The sequence below is a fragment of the Castor canadensis genome, chromosome 10 (genome assembly GCF_047511655.1).
Source record: "Castor canadensis chromosome 10, mCasCan1.hap1v2, whole genome shotgun sequence".
NCBI lineage: Eukaryota > Metazoa > Chordata > Mammalia > Rodentia > Castoridae > Castor > Castor canadensis.
In genome coordinates this window covers 87,584,968-87,599,205 of record NC_133395.1, presented here as the reverse complement: position 1 = coordinate 87,599,205, position 14,238 = coordinate 87,584,968, and the positions used below count along the sequence as shown (strand labels likewise).

At 67.5% G+C, this 14,238-nt stretch overlaps 6 non-coding genes across 6 annotated transcripts; all 6 read right to left on the bottom strand.

Moving 5' to 3' along the window:
* Window positions 1-1,883: 1,883 nt before the first annotated feature.
* On the bottom strand, window positions 1,884-2,002 carry LOC141412379 (5S ribosomal RNA). Its single transcript, XR_012437218.1, has one exon. It is a non-coding gene; the product is annotated as a 5S ribosomal RNA (ribosomal RNA).
* A 2,153-nt stretch (window positions 2,003-4,155) lies between these two features.
* LOC141413585 (5S ribosomal RNA) lies at window positions 4,156-4,274 on the bottom strand. Its single transcript, XR_012438376.1, has one exon. It is a non-coding gene; the product is annotated as a 5S ribosomal RNA (ribosomal RNA).
* A 2,141-nt stretch (window positions 4,275-6,415) lies between these two features.
* On the bottom strand, window positions 6,416-6,534 carry LOC141412378 (5S ribosomal RNA). The gene has a single exon (XR_012437217.1). It is a non-coding gene; the product is annotated as a 5S ribosomal RNA (ribosomal RNA).
* Window positions 6,535-8,678: 2,144 nt separating this feature from the next.
* On the bottom strand, window positions 8,679-8,797 carry LOC141412377 (5S ribosomal RNA). The gene has a single exon (XR_012437216.1). It is a non-coding gene; the product is annotated as a 5S ribosomal RNA (ribosomal RNA).
* A 2,141-nt stretch (window positions 8,798-10,938) lies between these two features.
* Window positions 10,939-11,057, bottom strand: LOC141413584 (5S ribosomal RNA). Its single transcript, XR_012438375.1, has one exon. It is a non-coding gene; the product is annotated as a 5S ribosomal RNA (ribosomal RNA).
* A 2,146-nt stretch (window positions 11,058-13,203) lies between these two features.
* Window positions 13,204-13,322, bottom strand: LOC141412376 (5S ribosomal RNA). Its single transcript, XR_012437215.1, has one exon. It is a non-coding gene; the product is annotated as a 5S ribosomal RNA (ribosomal RNA).
* Window positions 13,323-14,238: the final 916 nt, after the last annotated feature.

Here is a 14,238-nt window from a genome sequence, read left to right as displayed (position 1 = left end):
GCGGGGGACGCACAGCTCGGGCCAGGGCAAGCAGCCGCCCTCCTCCGTCGACTCCTGGAGCCGTATCCTTGGGTGGGTGCGTGGCTCCCAGCGGAGGTCTCGGGGACCCTTCCGGCCCTCTTCGTCCGGAAAGCGCCACTGCCCCTCCAGCCCATCAGGAAAACGGCAGCCGCGCCCTTCGCCGACCCGCTCCGCCCTCCTCCACACTCAGGGCCTGGGGCTGCGGGGCTGAATCGTGAGGCTTTCCAGCCCAGGACTTCACCTCTGGCCCCTTTCACACCCGGGATCTTGGGAAGAAGAAACAAAACCAAACACAGCCAAAGCCATCTCCTCCGACCCGGGGCCCCTCCACATCCCTTCCGATCCCGGGTTCCTGCCGGCCTCCCGGGGCGTTTCTCCCAGGCAGGCCTTCGCGGCCACTACACGGGGATGAGCACTCGAGTCCTCGGGCGTCACGGGGCCCGCGGCCACGCCAAGCACGCACGACTCCCGGGTCTCGTCTGCTCCTGGGTGCCCTGGGCCTCTTCCCTGTGCCGCTGCTGGGTCTTGTGCCCCTGCTTGGCCTCCTTCAGACCCGACCCCGTGCTACGCGGCCACGTGCTACAGGATCGTGCCAGCAGAACTGGCCCTGGCTGAGCCCCGTACCCACCCTCCTGCCATCCCTGGCCCTGCTAGCAAATGGCAGAGATCCTCTGGCCTCCGAGCCCAGACAAAAATCCTGATGCAGTTGGCCGAGGGGCCGCAAACCAAGGCTTCGCTTGTTCCCGCTCAGGCCCCAGCCATACCCTCTTGTCCTTCGGCTGCTCGTGTGTGGGGTGGGGGAGAGGAGGGTGCGTCCCCGTGCGTGCGTGCGTGGTCTGGGTGTCTCTGCGTGGTGTGTGTGTGTGTGTGTGTGTGTGTGTGTGTTAGATGCCGTGCCTGGTGTAGGTGGGGAAGAGCAAGCCCTCACGCACAGAGCCCCATCACACACTGGGGCCGGGCCGAGGGGGTCAATCTGCTCGGCCTGATTGCGTTGGGCATACATTGCAGAAGGTGGGTTTTCCAAGGCGGAGCAGAGGGTCCCGGCACCTGAGGTTGTCCACGGGGAGAATGTCTGTTCCACGGGGGCAAGCGGTCCCTTCCGTCGTGCCCAAGCCCATGTGACCCCGAAGGCCAGGTGGCCCCGGTCCTTGAGCTGACTGAGGAGTGCTTTGAGACCCGGAGGGTGGCACAGGCGACTGGGCGCCAGCGGCGGCCCTCCCTCCCTTTGAGCGGGACGGGGAGCTGCCGCTGGCATCCGGAGCTCTGGCGGCCTGCGCCCTCTGTCCCTGTGACCGCAGGCTCTGCCGTGGGAGGCGGGATCCCACGTAGAGGTCGCACGCTGGCTGCCCTGTCTTGGGTTGAGCGACGGAGCACGACGTGGAGCAGCACCCGACTGAGGCTCCCTGCTTCTCTGTCCCCTGGCGTCTTGCCCTGGACCCAGTGCACCACCTTGTGGCGAGCCCAGGTGTGGCGCGTCCCGCTGTGGGGCCCGCTGGGGTGCAGGACCCACTTTCTCATGGCTTCCGCACGTCCCTCCCCGCCCACCTGGAGGGCAGTTGGGGAGCGGTCCCCAACGTGGCCTGGGACCAACCTCGCTGGTGACCCGTGTCACGGGCGCGCGCCCCAGGAGAGTGTGGGGAGGGGAGAGGATTCGGGGACGTAGCTGTGAGGATTCGGTGTGCGTGGGTCTGGCGGGTGGCCCGGACGGGGTCGGGGTCGTGGTCACGGTGGGTCGTTGTGGTGGTGGTGGTGGTGGTGGTGCTGGGGGTGGTGGTGGTGGTGGGGGGGGTGGTGGTGGTGGTGGGGGGGGTGGTGGCGAAGTCCCCGAAGACAAAAGGAGCAGCGAGGGAGGGAGGAGCAAAAGCCTACAGCACCCGGTATTCCCAGGCGGTCCCCCATCCAAGTACTAACCAGGCCCGACCCTGCTTAGCTTCCGAGATCAGACGAGATCGGGCGCGTTCAGGGTGGTATGGCCGTAGACGCTAGCCGCCGCCTCCGGGAGCCCCAAGAGCCTGCCGAGGGCCCCGGCGTGCGTCTCCACGCTGCTCTCCTGGCACGGCTGGGAGTCCGGGTGGGGGCTGGCAGCCCGGGGCCAGCGGCCAGAGGCCCCGCGCGCCTGCTCGGGCAGCCGGTCTCGCCCAGGTGGCCGCTGGGTGGCTTTCTTCCCGAGGTGTCCTGCTGCCAGGACGAGGGTCAAGTTTTCTCGGGGGAAAATTTCTCAGTGCTCTCGGGCGCTTGTTCTTCTGGGAATGTCCACTGCTGTGGCCAAGGCGGGGGACGCACAGCTCGGGCCAGGGCAAGCAGCCGCCCTCCTCCGTCGCCTCCTGGAGCCGTATCCTTGGGTGGGTGCGTGGCTCCCAGCGGAGGTCTCGGGGACCCTTCTGGTCCTCTTCGTCCGGAAAGCGCCACTGCCCCTCCAGCCCATCAGGAAAACGGCAGCCGCGCCCTTCGCCGACCCGCTCCGCCCTCCTCCACACTCAGGGCCTGGGGCTGCGGGGCTGAATCGTGAGGCTTTCCAGCCCAGGACTTCACCTCTGGCCCCTTTCACACCCGGGATCTTGGGAAGAAGAAACAAAACCAAACACAGACAAAGCCATCTCCTCCGACCCGGGGCCCCTCCACATCCCTTCCGATCCCGGGTTCCTGCAGGCCTCCCGGGGCGTTTCTCCCAGGCAGGCCTTCGCGGCCACTACACGGGGCTGAGCACTCGAGTCCTCGTGCATCACGGGGCCCGCGGCCACGCCAAGCACGCACGACTCCCGGGTCTCGTCTGCTCCTGGGTGTCCTGGGCCTCTTCCCTGTGCCGCTGCTGGGTCTTGTGCCCCTGCTTGGCCTCCTTCAGACCCGGCCCCGTGCTACGCGGCCACGTGCTACAGGATCTTGCCAGCAGAACTGGCCCTGGCTGAGCCCCGTACCCACCCTCCTGCCATCCCTGGCCCTGCTAGCAAATGGCAGAGATCCTCTGGCCTCCGAGCCCAGACAAAAATCCTGATGCAGTTGGCCGAGGGGCCGCAAACCAAGGCTTCGCTTGTTCCCGCTCAGGCCCCAGCCATACCCTCTTGTCCTTCGGCTGCTCGTGTGTGGGGTGGGGGAGAGGAGGGTGCGTCCCCGTGCGTGCGTGCGTGGTCTGGGTGTCTCTGCGTGGTGTGTGTGTGTGTGTGTGTGTGTGTGTGTGTGTTAGATGCCGTGCCTGGTGTAGGTGGGGAAGAGCAAGCCCTCACGCACAGAGCCCCATCACACACTGGGGCCGGGCCGAGGGGGTCAATCTGCTCGGCCTGATTGCGTTGGGCATACATTGCAGAAGGTGGGTTTTCCAAGGCGGAGCAGAGGGTCCCGGCACCTGAGGTTGTCCACGGGGAAAATGTCTGTTCCACAGGGGCAAGCGGTCCCTTCCGTCGTGCCCAAGCCCATGTGACCCCGAAGGCCAGGTGGCCCCGGTCCTTGAGCTGACTGAGGAGTGCTTTGAGACCCGGAGGGTGGCACAGGCGACTGGGCGCCAGCGGCGGCCCTCCCTCCCTTTGAGCGGGACGGGGAGCTGCCGCTGGCATCCGGAGCTCTGGCGGCCTGCGCCCTCTGTCCCTGTGACCGCAGGCTCTGCCGTGGGAGGCGGGATCCCACGTAGAGGTCGCGCGCTGGTTGCCCTGTCTTGAGTTGAGCGACGGAGCGCGACGTGGAGCAGCACCCGACTGAGGCTCCCTGCTTCTCTGTCCCCTGGCGTCTTGCCCTGGACCCAGTGCACCACCTTGTGGCGAGCCCAGGTGTGGCGCGTCCCGCTGTGGGGCCCGCTGGGGTGCAGGACCCACTTTCTCATGGCTTCCGCACGTCCCTCCCCGCCCGCCTGGAGGGCAGTTGGGGAGCGGTCCCCAACGTGGCCTGGGACCAACCTCGCTGGTGACCCGTGTCGCGGGCGCGTGCCCCAGGAGAGTGTGGGGAGGGGAGAGGATTCGGGGACGTAGCTGTGAGGATTCGGTGTGCGTGGGTCTGGCGGGTAGCCCGGACGGGGTCGGGGTCGTGGTCACGGTGGGTCGTTGTGGTGGTGGTGGTGGTGGTGGTGCTGGGGGTGGTGGTGGTGGTGGGGGGGGTGGTGGCGAAGTCCCCGAAGACAAAAGGAGCAGCGAGGGAGGGAGGAGCAAAAGCCTACAGCACCCGGTATTCCCAGGCGGTCTCCCATCCAAGTACTAACCAGGCCCGACCCTGCTTAGCTTCCGAGATCAGACGAGATCGGGCGCGTTCAGGGTGGTATGGCCGTAGACGCTAGCCGCCGCCTCCGGGAGCCCCAAGAGCCTGCCGAGGGCCCCGGCGTGCATCTCCACACTGCTCTCTTGGCATGGCTGGAGTCCGGGTGGGGGCTGGCAGCCCGGGGCCAGCGGCCAGAGGCCCCGGGCGCCTGCTCGGGCAGCCGGTCTCGCCCAGGTGGCCGCTGGGTGGCTTTCTTCCCGAGGTGTCCTGCTGCCAGGACGAGGGTCAAGTTTTCTCGGGGGAAAATTTCTCAGTGCTCTCGGGCGCTTGTTCTTCTGGGAATGTCCACTGCTGTGGCCAAGGCGGGGGACGCACAGCTCGGGCCAGGGCAAGCAGCCGCCCTCCTCCGTCGCCTCCTGGAGCCGTATCCTTGGGTGGGTGCGTGGCTCCCAGCGGAGGTCTCGGGATCCTTCCGGCCCCCTTCTCCGGAAAGCGCCACTGCCCCTCCAGCCCATCAGGAAAACGGCAGCCGCGCCCTTCGCCGACCCGCTCCGCCCTCCTCCACACTCAGGGCCTGGGGCTGCGGGGCTGAATCGTGAGGCTTTCCAGCCCAGGACTTCACCTCTGGCCCCTTTCACACCCGGGATCTTGGGAAGAAGAAACAAAACCAAACACAGCCAAAGCCATCTCCTCCGACCCGGGGCCCCTCCACATCCCTTCCGATCCCGGGTTCCTGCCGGCCTCCCGGGGCTTTTCTCCCAGGCAGGCCTTCGCGGCCACTACACGGGGCTGAGCACTCGAGTCCTCGGGCGTCACGGGGCCCGCGGCCACGCAAGCACGCACGACTCCCGGGTCTCGTCTGCTCCTGGGTGCCCTGGGCCTCTTCCCTGTGCCGCTGCTGGGTCTTGTGCCCCTGCTTGGCCTCCTTCAGACCCGGCCCCGTGCTACGCGGCCACGTGCTACAGGATCGTGCCAGCAGAACTGGCCCTGGCTGAGCCCCGTACCCACCCTCCTGCCATCCCTGGCCCTGCTAGCAAATGGCAGAGATCCTCTGGCCTCCGAGCCCAGACAAAAATCCTGATGCAGTTGGCCGAGGGGCCGCAAACCAAGGCTTCGCTTGTTCCCGCTCAGGCCCCAGCCATACCCTCTTGTCCTTCGGCTGCTCGTGTGTGGGGTGGGGGAGAGAGGGTGCGTCCCCGTGCGTGCGTGCGTGGTCTGGGTGTCTCTGCGTGGTGTGTGTGTGTGTGTGTGTGTGTGTGTTAGATGCCGTGCCTGGTGTAGGTGGGGAAGAGCAAGCCCTCACGCACAGAGCCCCATCACACACTGGGGCCGGGCCGAGGGGGTCAATCTGCTCGGCCTGATTGCGTTGGGCATACATTGCAGAAGGTGGGTTTTCCAAGGCGGAGCAGAGGGTCCCGGCACCTGAGGTTGTCCACGGGGAGAATGTCTGTTCCACGGGGGCAAGCGGTCCCTTCCGTCGTGCCCAAGCCCATGTGACCCCGAAGGCCAGGTGGCCCCGGTCCTTGAGCTGACTGAGGAGTGCTTTGAGACCCGGAGGGTGGCACAGGCGACTGGGCGCCAGTGGCGGCCCTCCCTCCCTTTGAGCGGGACTGGGAGCTGCCGCTGGCATCCGGAGCTCTGGCGGCCTGCGCCCTCTGTCCCTGTGACCGCAGGCTCTGCCGTGGGAGGCGGGATCCCACGTAGAGGTCGCGCGCTGGCTGCCCTGTCTTGGGTTGAGCGACGGAGCGCGACGTGGAGCAGCACCCGACTGAGGCTCCCTGCTTCTCTGTCCCCTGGCGTCTTGCCCTGGACCCAGTGCACCACCTTGTGGCGAGCCCAGGTGTGGCGCGTCCCGCTGTGGGGCCCGCTGGGGTGCAGGACCCACTTTCTCATGGCTTCCGCACGTCCCTCCCCGCCCGCCTGGAGGGCAGTTGGGGAGCGGTCCCCAACGTGGCCTGGGACCAACCTCGCTGGTGACCCGTGTCTCGGGCGCGCGCCCCAGGAGAGTGTGGGGAGGGGAGAGGATTCGGGGACGTAGCTGTGAGGATTCGGTGTGCGTGGGTCTGGCGGGTGGCCCGGACGGGGTCGGGGTCGTGGTCACGGTGGGTCGTTGTGGTGGTGGTGGTGGTGGTGGTGCTGGGGGTGGTGGTGGTGGTGGGGGGGTGGTGGCGAAGTCCCCGAAGACAAAAGGAGCAGCGAGGGAGGGAGGAGCAAAAGCCTACAGCACCCGGTATTCCCAGGCGGTCCCCCATCCAAGTACTAACCAGGCCCGACCCTGCTTAGCTTCCGAGATCAGACGAGATCGGGCGCGTTCAGGGTGGTATGGCCGTAGACGCTAGCCGCCGCCTCCGGGAGCCCCAAGAGCCTGCCGAGGGCCCCGGCGTGCATCTCCACGCTGCTCTCTTGGCAAGGCTGGGAGTCCGGGTGGGGGCTGGCAGCCCGGGGCCAGCGGCCAGAGGCCCCGCGCGCCTGCTCGGGCAGCCGGTCTCGCCCAGGTGGCCGCTGGGTGGCTTTCTTCCCGAGGTGTCCTGCTGCCAGGACGAGGGTCAAGTTTTCTCGGGGGAAAATTTCTCAGTGCTCTCGGGCGCTTGTTCTTCTGGGAATGTCCACTGCTGTGGCCAAGGCGGGGGACGCACAGCTCGGGCCAGGGCAAGCAGCCGCCCTCCTCCGTCGCCTCCTGGAGCCGTATCCTTGGGTGGGTGCGTGGCTCCCAGCGGAGGTCTCGGGGACCCTTCCGGTCCTCTTCGTCCGGAAAGCGCCACTGCCCCTCCAGCCCATCAGGAAAACGGCAGCCGCGCCCTTCGCCGACCCGCTCCGCCCTCCTCCACACTCAGGGCCTGGGGCTGCGGGGCTGAATCGTGAGGCTTTCCAGCCCAGGACTTCACCTCTGGCCCCTTTCACACCCGGGATCTTGGGAAGAAGAAACAAAACCAAACACAGCCAAAGCCATCTCCTCCGACCCGGGGCCCCTCCACATCCCTTCCGATCCCGGGTTCCTGCCGGCCTCCCGGGGCGTTTCTCCCAGGCAGGCCTTCGCGGCCACTACACGGGGCTGAGCACTCGAGTCCTCGGGCGTCACGGGGCCCGCGGCCACGCCAAGCACGCACGACTCCCGGGTCTCGTCTGCTCCTGGGTGCCCTGGGCCTCTTCCCTGTGCTGCTGCTGGGTCTTGTGCCCCTGCTTGGCCTCCTTCAGACCCGACCCCGTGCTACGCGGCCACGTGCTACAGGATCGTGCCAGCAGAACTGGCCCTGGCTGAGCCCCGTACCCACCCTCCTGCCATCCCTGGCCCTGCTAGCAAATGGCAGAGATCCTCTGGCCTCCGAGCCCAGACAAAAATCCTGATGCAGTTGGCCGAGGGGCCGCAAACCAAGGCTTCGCTTGTTCCCGCTCAGGCCCCAGCCATACCCTCTTGTCCTTCGGCTGCTCGTGTGTGGGGTGGGGGAGAGGAGGGTGCGTCCCCGTGCGTGCGTGCGTGGTCTGGGTGTCTCTGCGTGGTGTGTGTGTGTGTGTGTGTGTGTGTTAGATGCCGTGCCTGGTGTAGGTGGGGAAGAGCAAGCCCTCACGCACAGAGCCCCATCACACACTGGGGCCGGGCCGAGGGGGTCAATCTGCTCGGCCTGATTGCGTTGGGCATACATTGCAGAAGGTGGGTTTTCCAAGGCAGAGCAGAGGGTCCCGGCACCTGAGGTTGTCCACGGGGAGAATGTCTGTTCCACGGGGGCAAGCGGTCCCTTCCGTCGTGCCCAAGCCCATGTGACCCCGAAGGCCAGGTGGCCCCGGTCCTTGAGCTGACTGAGGAGTGCTTTGAGACCCGGAGGGTGGCACAGGCGACTGGGCGCCAGCGGCGGCACTCCCTCCCTTTGAGCGGGACGGGGAGCTGCCGCTGGCTTCCGGAGCTCTGGCGGCCTGCGCCCTCTGTCCCTGTGACCGCAGGCTCTGCCGTGGGAGGCGGGATCCCACGTAGAGGTCGCGCGCTGGCTGCCCTGTCTTGGGTTGAGCGACGGAGCGCGACGTGGAGCAGCACCCGACTGAGGCTCCCTGCTTCTCTGTCCCCTGGCGTCTTGCCCTGGACCCAGTGCACCACCTTGTGGCGAGCCCAGGTGTGGCGCGTCCCGCTGTGGGGCCCGCTGGGGTGCAGGACCCACTTTCTCATGGCTTCCGCACGTCCCTCCCCGCCCGCCTGGAGGGCAGTTGGGGAGCGGTCCCCAACGTGGCCTGGGACCAACCTCGCTGGTGACCCGTGTCTCGGGCGCGCGCCCCAGGAGAGTGTGGGGAGGGGAGAGGATTCGGGGACGTAGCTGTGAGGATTCGGTGTGCGTGGGTCTGGCGGGTGGCCCGGACGGGGTCGGGGTCGTGGTCACGGTGGGTCGTTGTGGTGGTGGTGGTGGTGGTGGTGCTGGGGGTGGTGGTGGTGGTGGGGGGGTGGTGGCGAAGTCCCCGAAGACAAAAGGAGCAGCGAGGGAGGGAGGAGCAAAAGCCTACAGCACCCGGTATTCCCAGGCGGTCCCCCATCCAAGTACTAACCAGGCCCGACCCTGCTTAGCTTCCGAGATCAGACGAGATCGGGCGCGTTCAGGGTGGTATGGCCGTAGACGCTAGCCGCCGCCTCCGGGAGCCCCAAGAGCCTGCCGAGGGCCCCGGCGTGCATCTCCACGCTGCTCTCTTGGCAAGGCTGGGAGTCCGGGTGGGGGCTGGCAGCCCGGGGCCAGCGGCCAGAGGCCCCGCGCGCCTGCTCGGGCAGCCGGTCTCGCCCAGGTGGCCGCTGGGTGGCTTTCTTCCCGAGGTGTCCTGCTGCCAGGACGAGGGTCAAGTTTTCTCGGGGGAAAATTTCTCAGTGCTCTCGGGCGCTTGTTCTTCTGGGAATGTCCACTGCTGTGGCCAAGGCGGGGGACGCACAGCTCGGGCCAGGGCAAGCAGCCGCCCTCCTCCGTCGCCTCCTGGAGCCGTATCCTTGGGAGGGTGCGTGGCTCCCAGCGGAGGTCTCGGGGACCCTTCCGGCCCTCTTCGTCCGCCAAGCGCCACTTCCCCTCCAGCCCATCAGGAAAACGGCAGCCGCGCCCTTCGCCGACCCGCTCCGCCCTCCTCCACACTCAGGGCCTGGGGCTGCGGGGCTGAATCGTGAGGCTTTCCAGCCCAGGACTTCACCTCTGGCCCCTTTCCCACCCGGGATCTTGGGAAGAAGAAACAAAACCAAACACAGCCAAAGCCATCTCCTCCGACCCGGGGCCCCTCCACATCCCTTCCGATCCCGGGTTCCTGCCGGCCTCCCGGGGCGTTTCTCCCAGGCAGGCCTTCGCGGCCACTACACGGGGCTGAGCACTCGAGTCCTCGGGCGTCACGGGGCCCGCGGCCACGCCAAGCACGCACGACTCCCGGGTCTCGTCTGCTCCTGGGTGCCCTGGGCCTCTTCCCTGTGCCGCTGCTGGGTCTTGTGCCCCTGCTTGGCCTCCTTCAGACCCGGCCCCGTGCAACGCGGCCACGTGCTACAGGATCGTGCCAGCAGAACTGGCCCTGGCTGAGCCCCGTACCCACCCTCCTGCCATCCCTGGCCCTGCTAGCAAATGGCAGAGATCCTCTGGCCTCCGAGCCCAGACAAAAATCCTGATGCAGTTGGCCGAGGGGCCGCAAACCAAGGCTTCGCTTGTTCCCGCTCAGGCCCCAGCCATACCCTCTTGTCCTTCGGCTGCTCGTGTGTGGGGTGGGGGAGAGGAGGGTGTGTCCCTGTGCGTGCGTGCGTGGTCTGGGTGTCTCTGCGTGGTGTGTGTGTGTGTGTGTGTGTGTGTTAGATGCCGTGCCTGGTGTAGGTGGGGAAGAGCAAGCCCTCACGCACAGAGCCCCATCACACACTGGGGCCGGGCCGAGGGGGTCAATCTGCTCGGCCTGATTGCGTTGGGCATACATTGCAGAAGGTGGGTTTTCCAAGGCGGAGCAGAGGGTCCCGGCACCTGAGGTTGTCCACGGGGAGAATGTCTGTTCCACGGGGGCAAGCGGTCCCTTCCGTCGTGCCCAAGGCCATGTGACCCCGAAGGCCAGGTGGCCCCGGTCCTTGAGCTGACTGAGGAGTGCTTTGAGACCCGGAGGGTGGCACAGGCGACTGGGCGCCAGCGGCGGCCCTCCCTCCCTTTGAGCGGGACGGGGAGCTGCCGCTGGCATCCGGAGCTCTGGCGGCCTGCGCCCTCTGTCCCTGTGACCGCAGGCTCTGCCGTGGGAGGCGGGATCCCACGTAGAGGTCGCGCGCTGGCTGCCCTGTCTTGGGTTGAGCGACGGAGCGCGACGTGGAGCAGCACCCGACTGAGGCTCCCTGCTTCTCTGTCCCCTGGCGTCTTGCCCTGGACCCAGTGCACCACCTTGTGGCGAGCCCAGGTGTGGCGCGTCCCGCTGTGGGGCCCGCTGGGGTGCAGGACCCACTTTCTCATGGCTTCCGCACGTCCCTCCCCGCCCGCCTGGAGGGCAGTTGGGGAGCGGTCCCCAACGTGGCCTGGGACCAACCTCGCTGGTGACCCGTGTCGCGGGCGCGCGCCCCAGGAGAGTGTGGGGAGGGGAGAGGATTCGGGGACGTAGCTGTGAGGATTCGGTGTGCGTGGGTCTGGCGGGTGGCCCGGTCGGGGTCGGGGTCGTGGTCACGGTGGGTCGTTGTGGTGGTGGTGGTGGTGGTGCTGGGGGTGGTGGTGGTGGTGGGGGGGTGGTGGCGAAGTCCCCGAAGACAAAAGGAGCAGCGAGGGAGGGAGGAGCAAAAGCCTACAGCACCCGGTATTCCCAGGCGGTCTCCCATCCAAGTACTAACCAGGCCCGACCCTGCTTAGCTTCCGAGATCAGACGAGATCGGGCGCGTTCAGGGTGGTATGGCCGTAGACGTTAGCCGCCGCCTCCGGGAGCCCCAAGAGCCTGCCGAGGGCCCCGGCGTGCGTCTCCACGCTGCTCTCCTGGCACGGCTGGGAGTCCGGGTGGGGGCTGGCAGCCCGGGGCCAGCGGCCAGAGGCCCCGCGCGCCTGCTCGGGCAGCCGGTCTCGCCCAGGTGGCTGCTGGGTGGCTTTCTTCCCGAGGTGTCCTGCTGCCAGGACGAGGGTCAAGTTTTCTCGGGGGAAAATTTCTCAGTGCTCTCGGGCGCTTGTTCTTCTGGGAATGTCCACTGCTGTGGCCAAGGCGGGGGACGCACAGCTCGGGCCAGGGCAAGCAGGCGCCCTCCTCCGTCGCCTCCTGGAGCCGTATCCTTGGATGGGTGCGTGGCTCCCAGCGGAGGTCTCGGGGACCCTTCCGGTCCTCTTCGTCCGGAAAGCGCCACTGCCCCTCCAGCCCATCAGGAAAACGGCAGCCGCGCCCTTCGCCGACCCGCTCCGCCCTCCTCCACACTCAGGGCCTGGGGCTGCGGGGCTGAATCGTGAGGCTTTCCAGCCCAGGACTTCACCTCTGGCCCCTTTCCCACCCGGGATCTTGGGAAGAAGAAACAAAACCAAACACAGCCAAAGCCATCTCCTCCGACCCGGGGCCCCTCCACATCCCTTCCGATCCCGGGTTCCTGCCGGCCTCCCGGGGCGTTTCTCCCAGGCAGGCCTTCGCGGCCACTACACGGGGCTGAGCACTCGAGTCCTCGGGCGTCACGGGGCCCGCGGCCACGCCAAGCACGCACGACTCCCGGGTCTCGTCTGCTCCTGGGTGCCCTGGGCCTCTTCCCTGTGCCGCTGCTGGGTCTTGTGCCCCTGCTTGGCCTCCTTCAGACCCGGCCCCGTGCTACGCGGCCACGTGCTACAGGATCGTGCCAGCAGAACTGGCCCTGGCTGAGCCCCGTACACACCCTCCTGCCATCCCTGGCCCTGCTAGCAAATGGCAGAGATCCTCTGGCCTCCGAGCCCAGACAAAAATCCTGATGCAGTTGGCCGAGGGGCCGCAAACCAAGGCTTCGCTTGTTCCCGCTCAGGCCCCAGCCATACCCTCTTGTCCTTTGGCTGCTCGTGTGTGGGGTGGGGGAGAGGAGGGTGCGTCCCCGTGCGTGCGTGCGTGGTCTGGGTGTCTCTGCGTGGTGTGTGTGTGTGTGTGTGTGTGTGTGTTAGATGCCGTGCCTGGTGTAGGTGGGGAAGAGCAAGCCCTCACGCACAGAGCCCCATCACACACTGGGGCCGGGCCGAGGGGATCAATCTGCTCGGCCTGATTGCGTTGGGCATACATTGCAGAAGGTGGGTTTTCCAAGGCGGAGCAGAGGGTCCCGGCACCTGAGGTTGTCCACGGGGAGAATGTCTGTTCCACGGGGGCAAGCGGTCCCTTCCGTCGTGCCCAAGCCCATGTGACCCCGAAGGCCAGGTGGCCCCGGTCCTTGAGCTGACTGAGGAGTGCTTTGAGACCCGGAGGGTGGCACAGGCGACTGGGCGCCAGCGGCGGCCATCCCTCCCTTTGAGCGGAACGGGGAGCTGCCGCTGGCATCCGGAGCTCTGGTGGCCTGCGCCCTCTGTCCCTGTGACCGCAGGCTCTGCCGTGGGAGGCGGGATCCCACGTAGAGGTCGCGCGCTGGCTGCCCTGTCTTGGGTTGAGCGACGGAGCGCGACGTGGAGCAGCACCCGACTGAGGCTCCCTGCTTCTCTGTCCCCTGGCGTCTTGCCCTGGACCCAGTGCACCACCTTGTGGCGAGCCCAGGTGTGGCGCGTCCCGCTGTGGGGCCCGCTGGGGTGCAGGACCCACTTTCTCATGGCTTCCGCACGTCCCTCCCCGCCCACCTGGAGGGCAGTTGGGGAGCGGTCCCCAACGTGGCCTGGGACCAACTTCGCTGGTGACCCGTGTCGCGGGCGTGCGCCCCAGGAGAGTGTGGGGAGGGGAGAGGATTCGGGGACGTAGCTGTGAGGATTCGGTGTGCGTGGGTCTGGCGGGTGGCCCGGACGGGGTCGGGGTCGTGGTCACGGTGGGTCGTTGTGGTGGTGGTGGTGGTGGTGGTGCTGGGGGTGGTGGTGGTGGTGGGGGGGTGGTGGCGAAGTCCCCGAAGACAAAAGGAGCAGCGAGGGAGGGAGGAGCAAAAGCCTACAGCACCCGGTATTCCCAGGCGGTCCCCCATCCAAGTACTAACCAGGCCCGACCCTGCTTAGCTTCCGAGATCAGACGAGATCGGGCGCGTTCAGGGTGGTATGGCCGTAGACGCTAGCCGCCGCCTCCGGGAGCCCCAAGAGCCTGCCGAGGGCCCCGGCGTGCATCTCCACGCTGCTCTCTTTGCACGGCTGGGAGTCCGGGTGGGGGCTGGCAGCCCGGGGCCAGCGGCCAGAGGCCCCGCGCACCTGCTCGGGCAGCCGGTCTCGCCCAGGTGGCCGCTGGGTGGCTTTCTTCCCGAGGTGTCCTGCTGCCAGGACGAGGGTCAAGTTTTCTCGGGGGAAAATTTCTCAGTGCTCTCGGGCACTTGTTCTTCTGGGAATGTCCACTGCTGTGGCCAAGGCGGGGGACGCACAGCTCGGGCCAGGGCAAGCAGCTGCCCTCCTCCGTCGCCTCCTGGAGCCGTATCCTTGGGTGGGTGCGTGGCTCCCAGCGGAGGTCTCGGGGACCCTTCCGGCCCTCTTCGTCCGGAAAGCGCCACTGCCCCTCCAGCCCATCAGGAAAACGGCAGCCGCGCCCTTCGCCGACCCGCTCCGCCCTCCTCCACACTCAGGGCCTGGGGCTGCGGGGCTGAATCGTGAGGCTTTCCAGCCCAGGACTTCACCTCTGGCCCCTTTCACACCCGGGATCTTGGGAAGAAGAAACAAAACCAAACACAGCCAAAGCCATCTCCTCCGACCCGGGGCCCCTCCACATCCCTTCCGATCCCGGGTTCCTGCCTGCCTCCCGGGGCGTTTCTCCCAGGCAGGCCTTCGCGGACACTACACGGGGCTGAGCACTCGAGTCCTCGGGCGTCACGGGGCCCGCGGCCACGCCAAGCACGCACGACTCCCGGGTCTCGTCTGCTCCTGGGTGCCCTGGGCCTCTTCCCTGTGCCGCTGCTGGGTCTTGTGCCCCTGCTTGGCCTCCTTCAGACCCGACCCCGTGCTACGCGGCCACGTGCTACAGGATCGTGCCAGCAGAACTGGC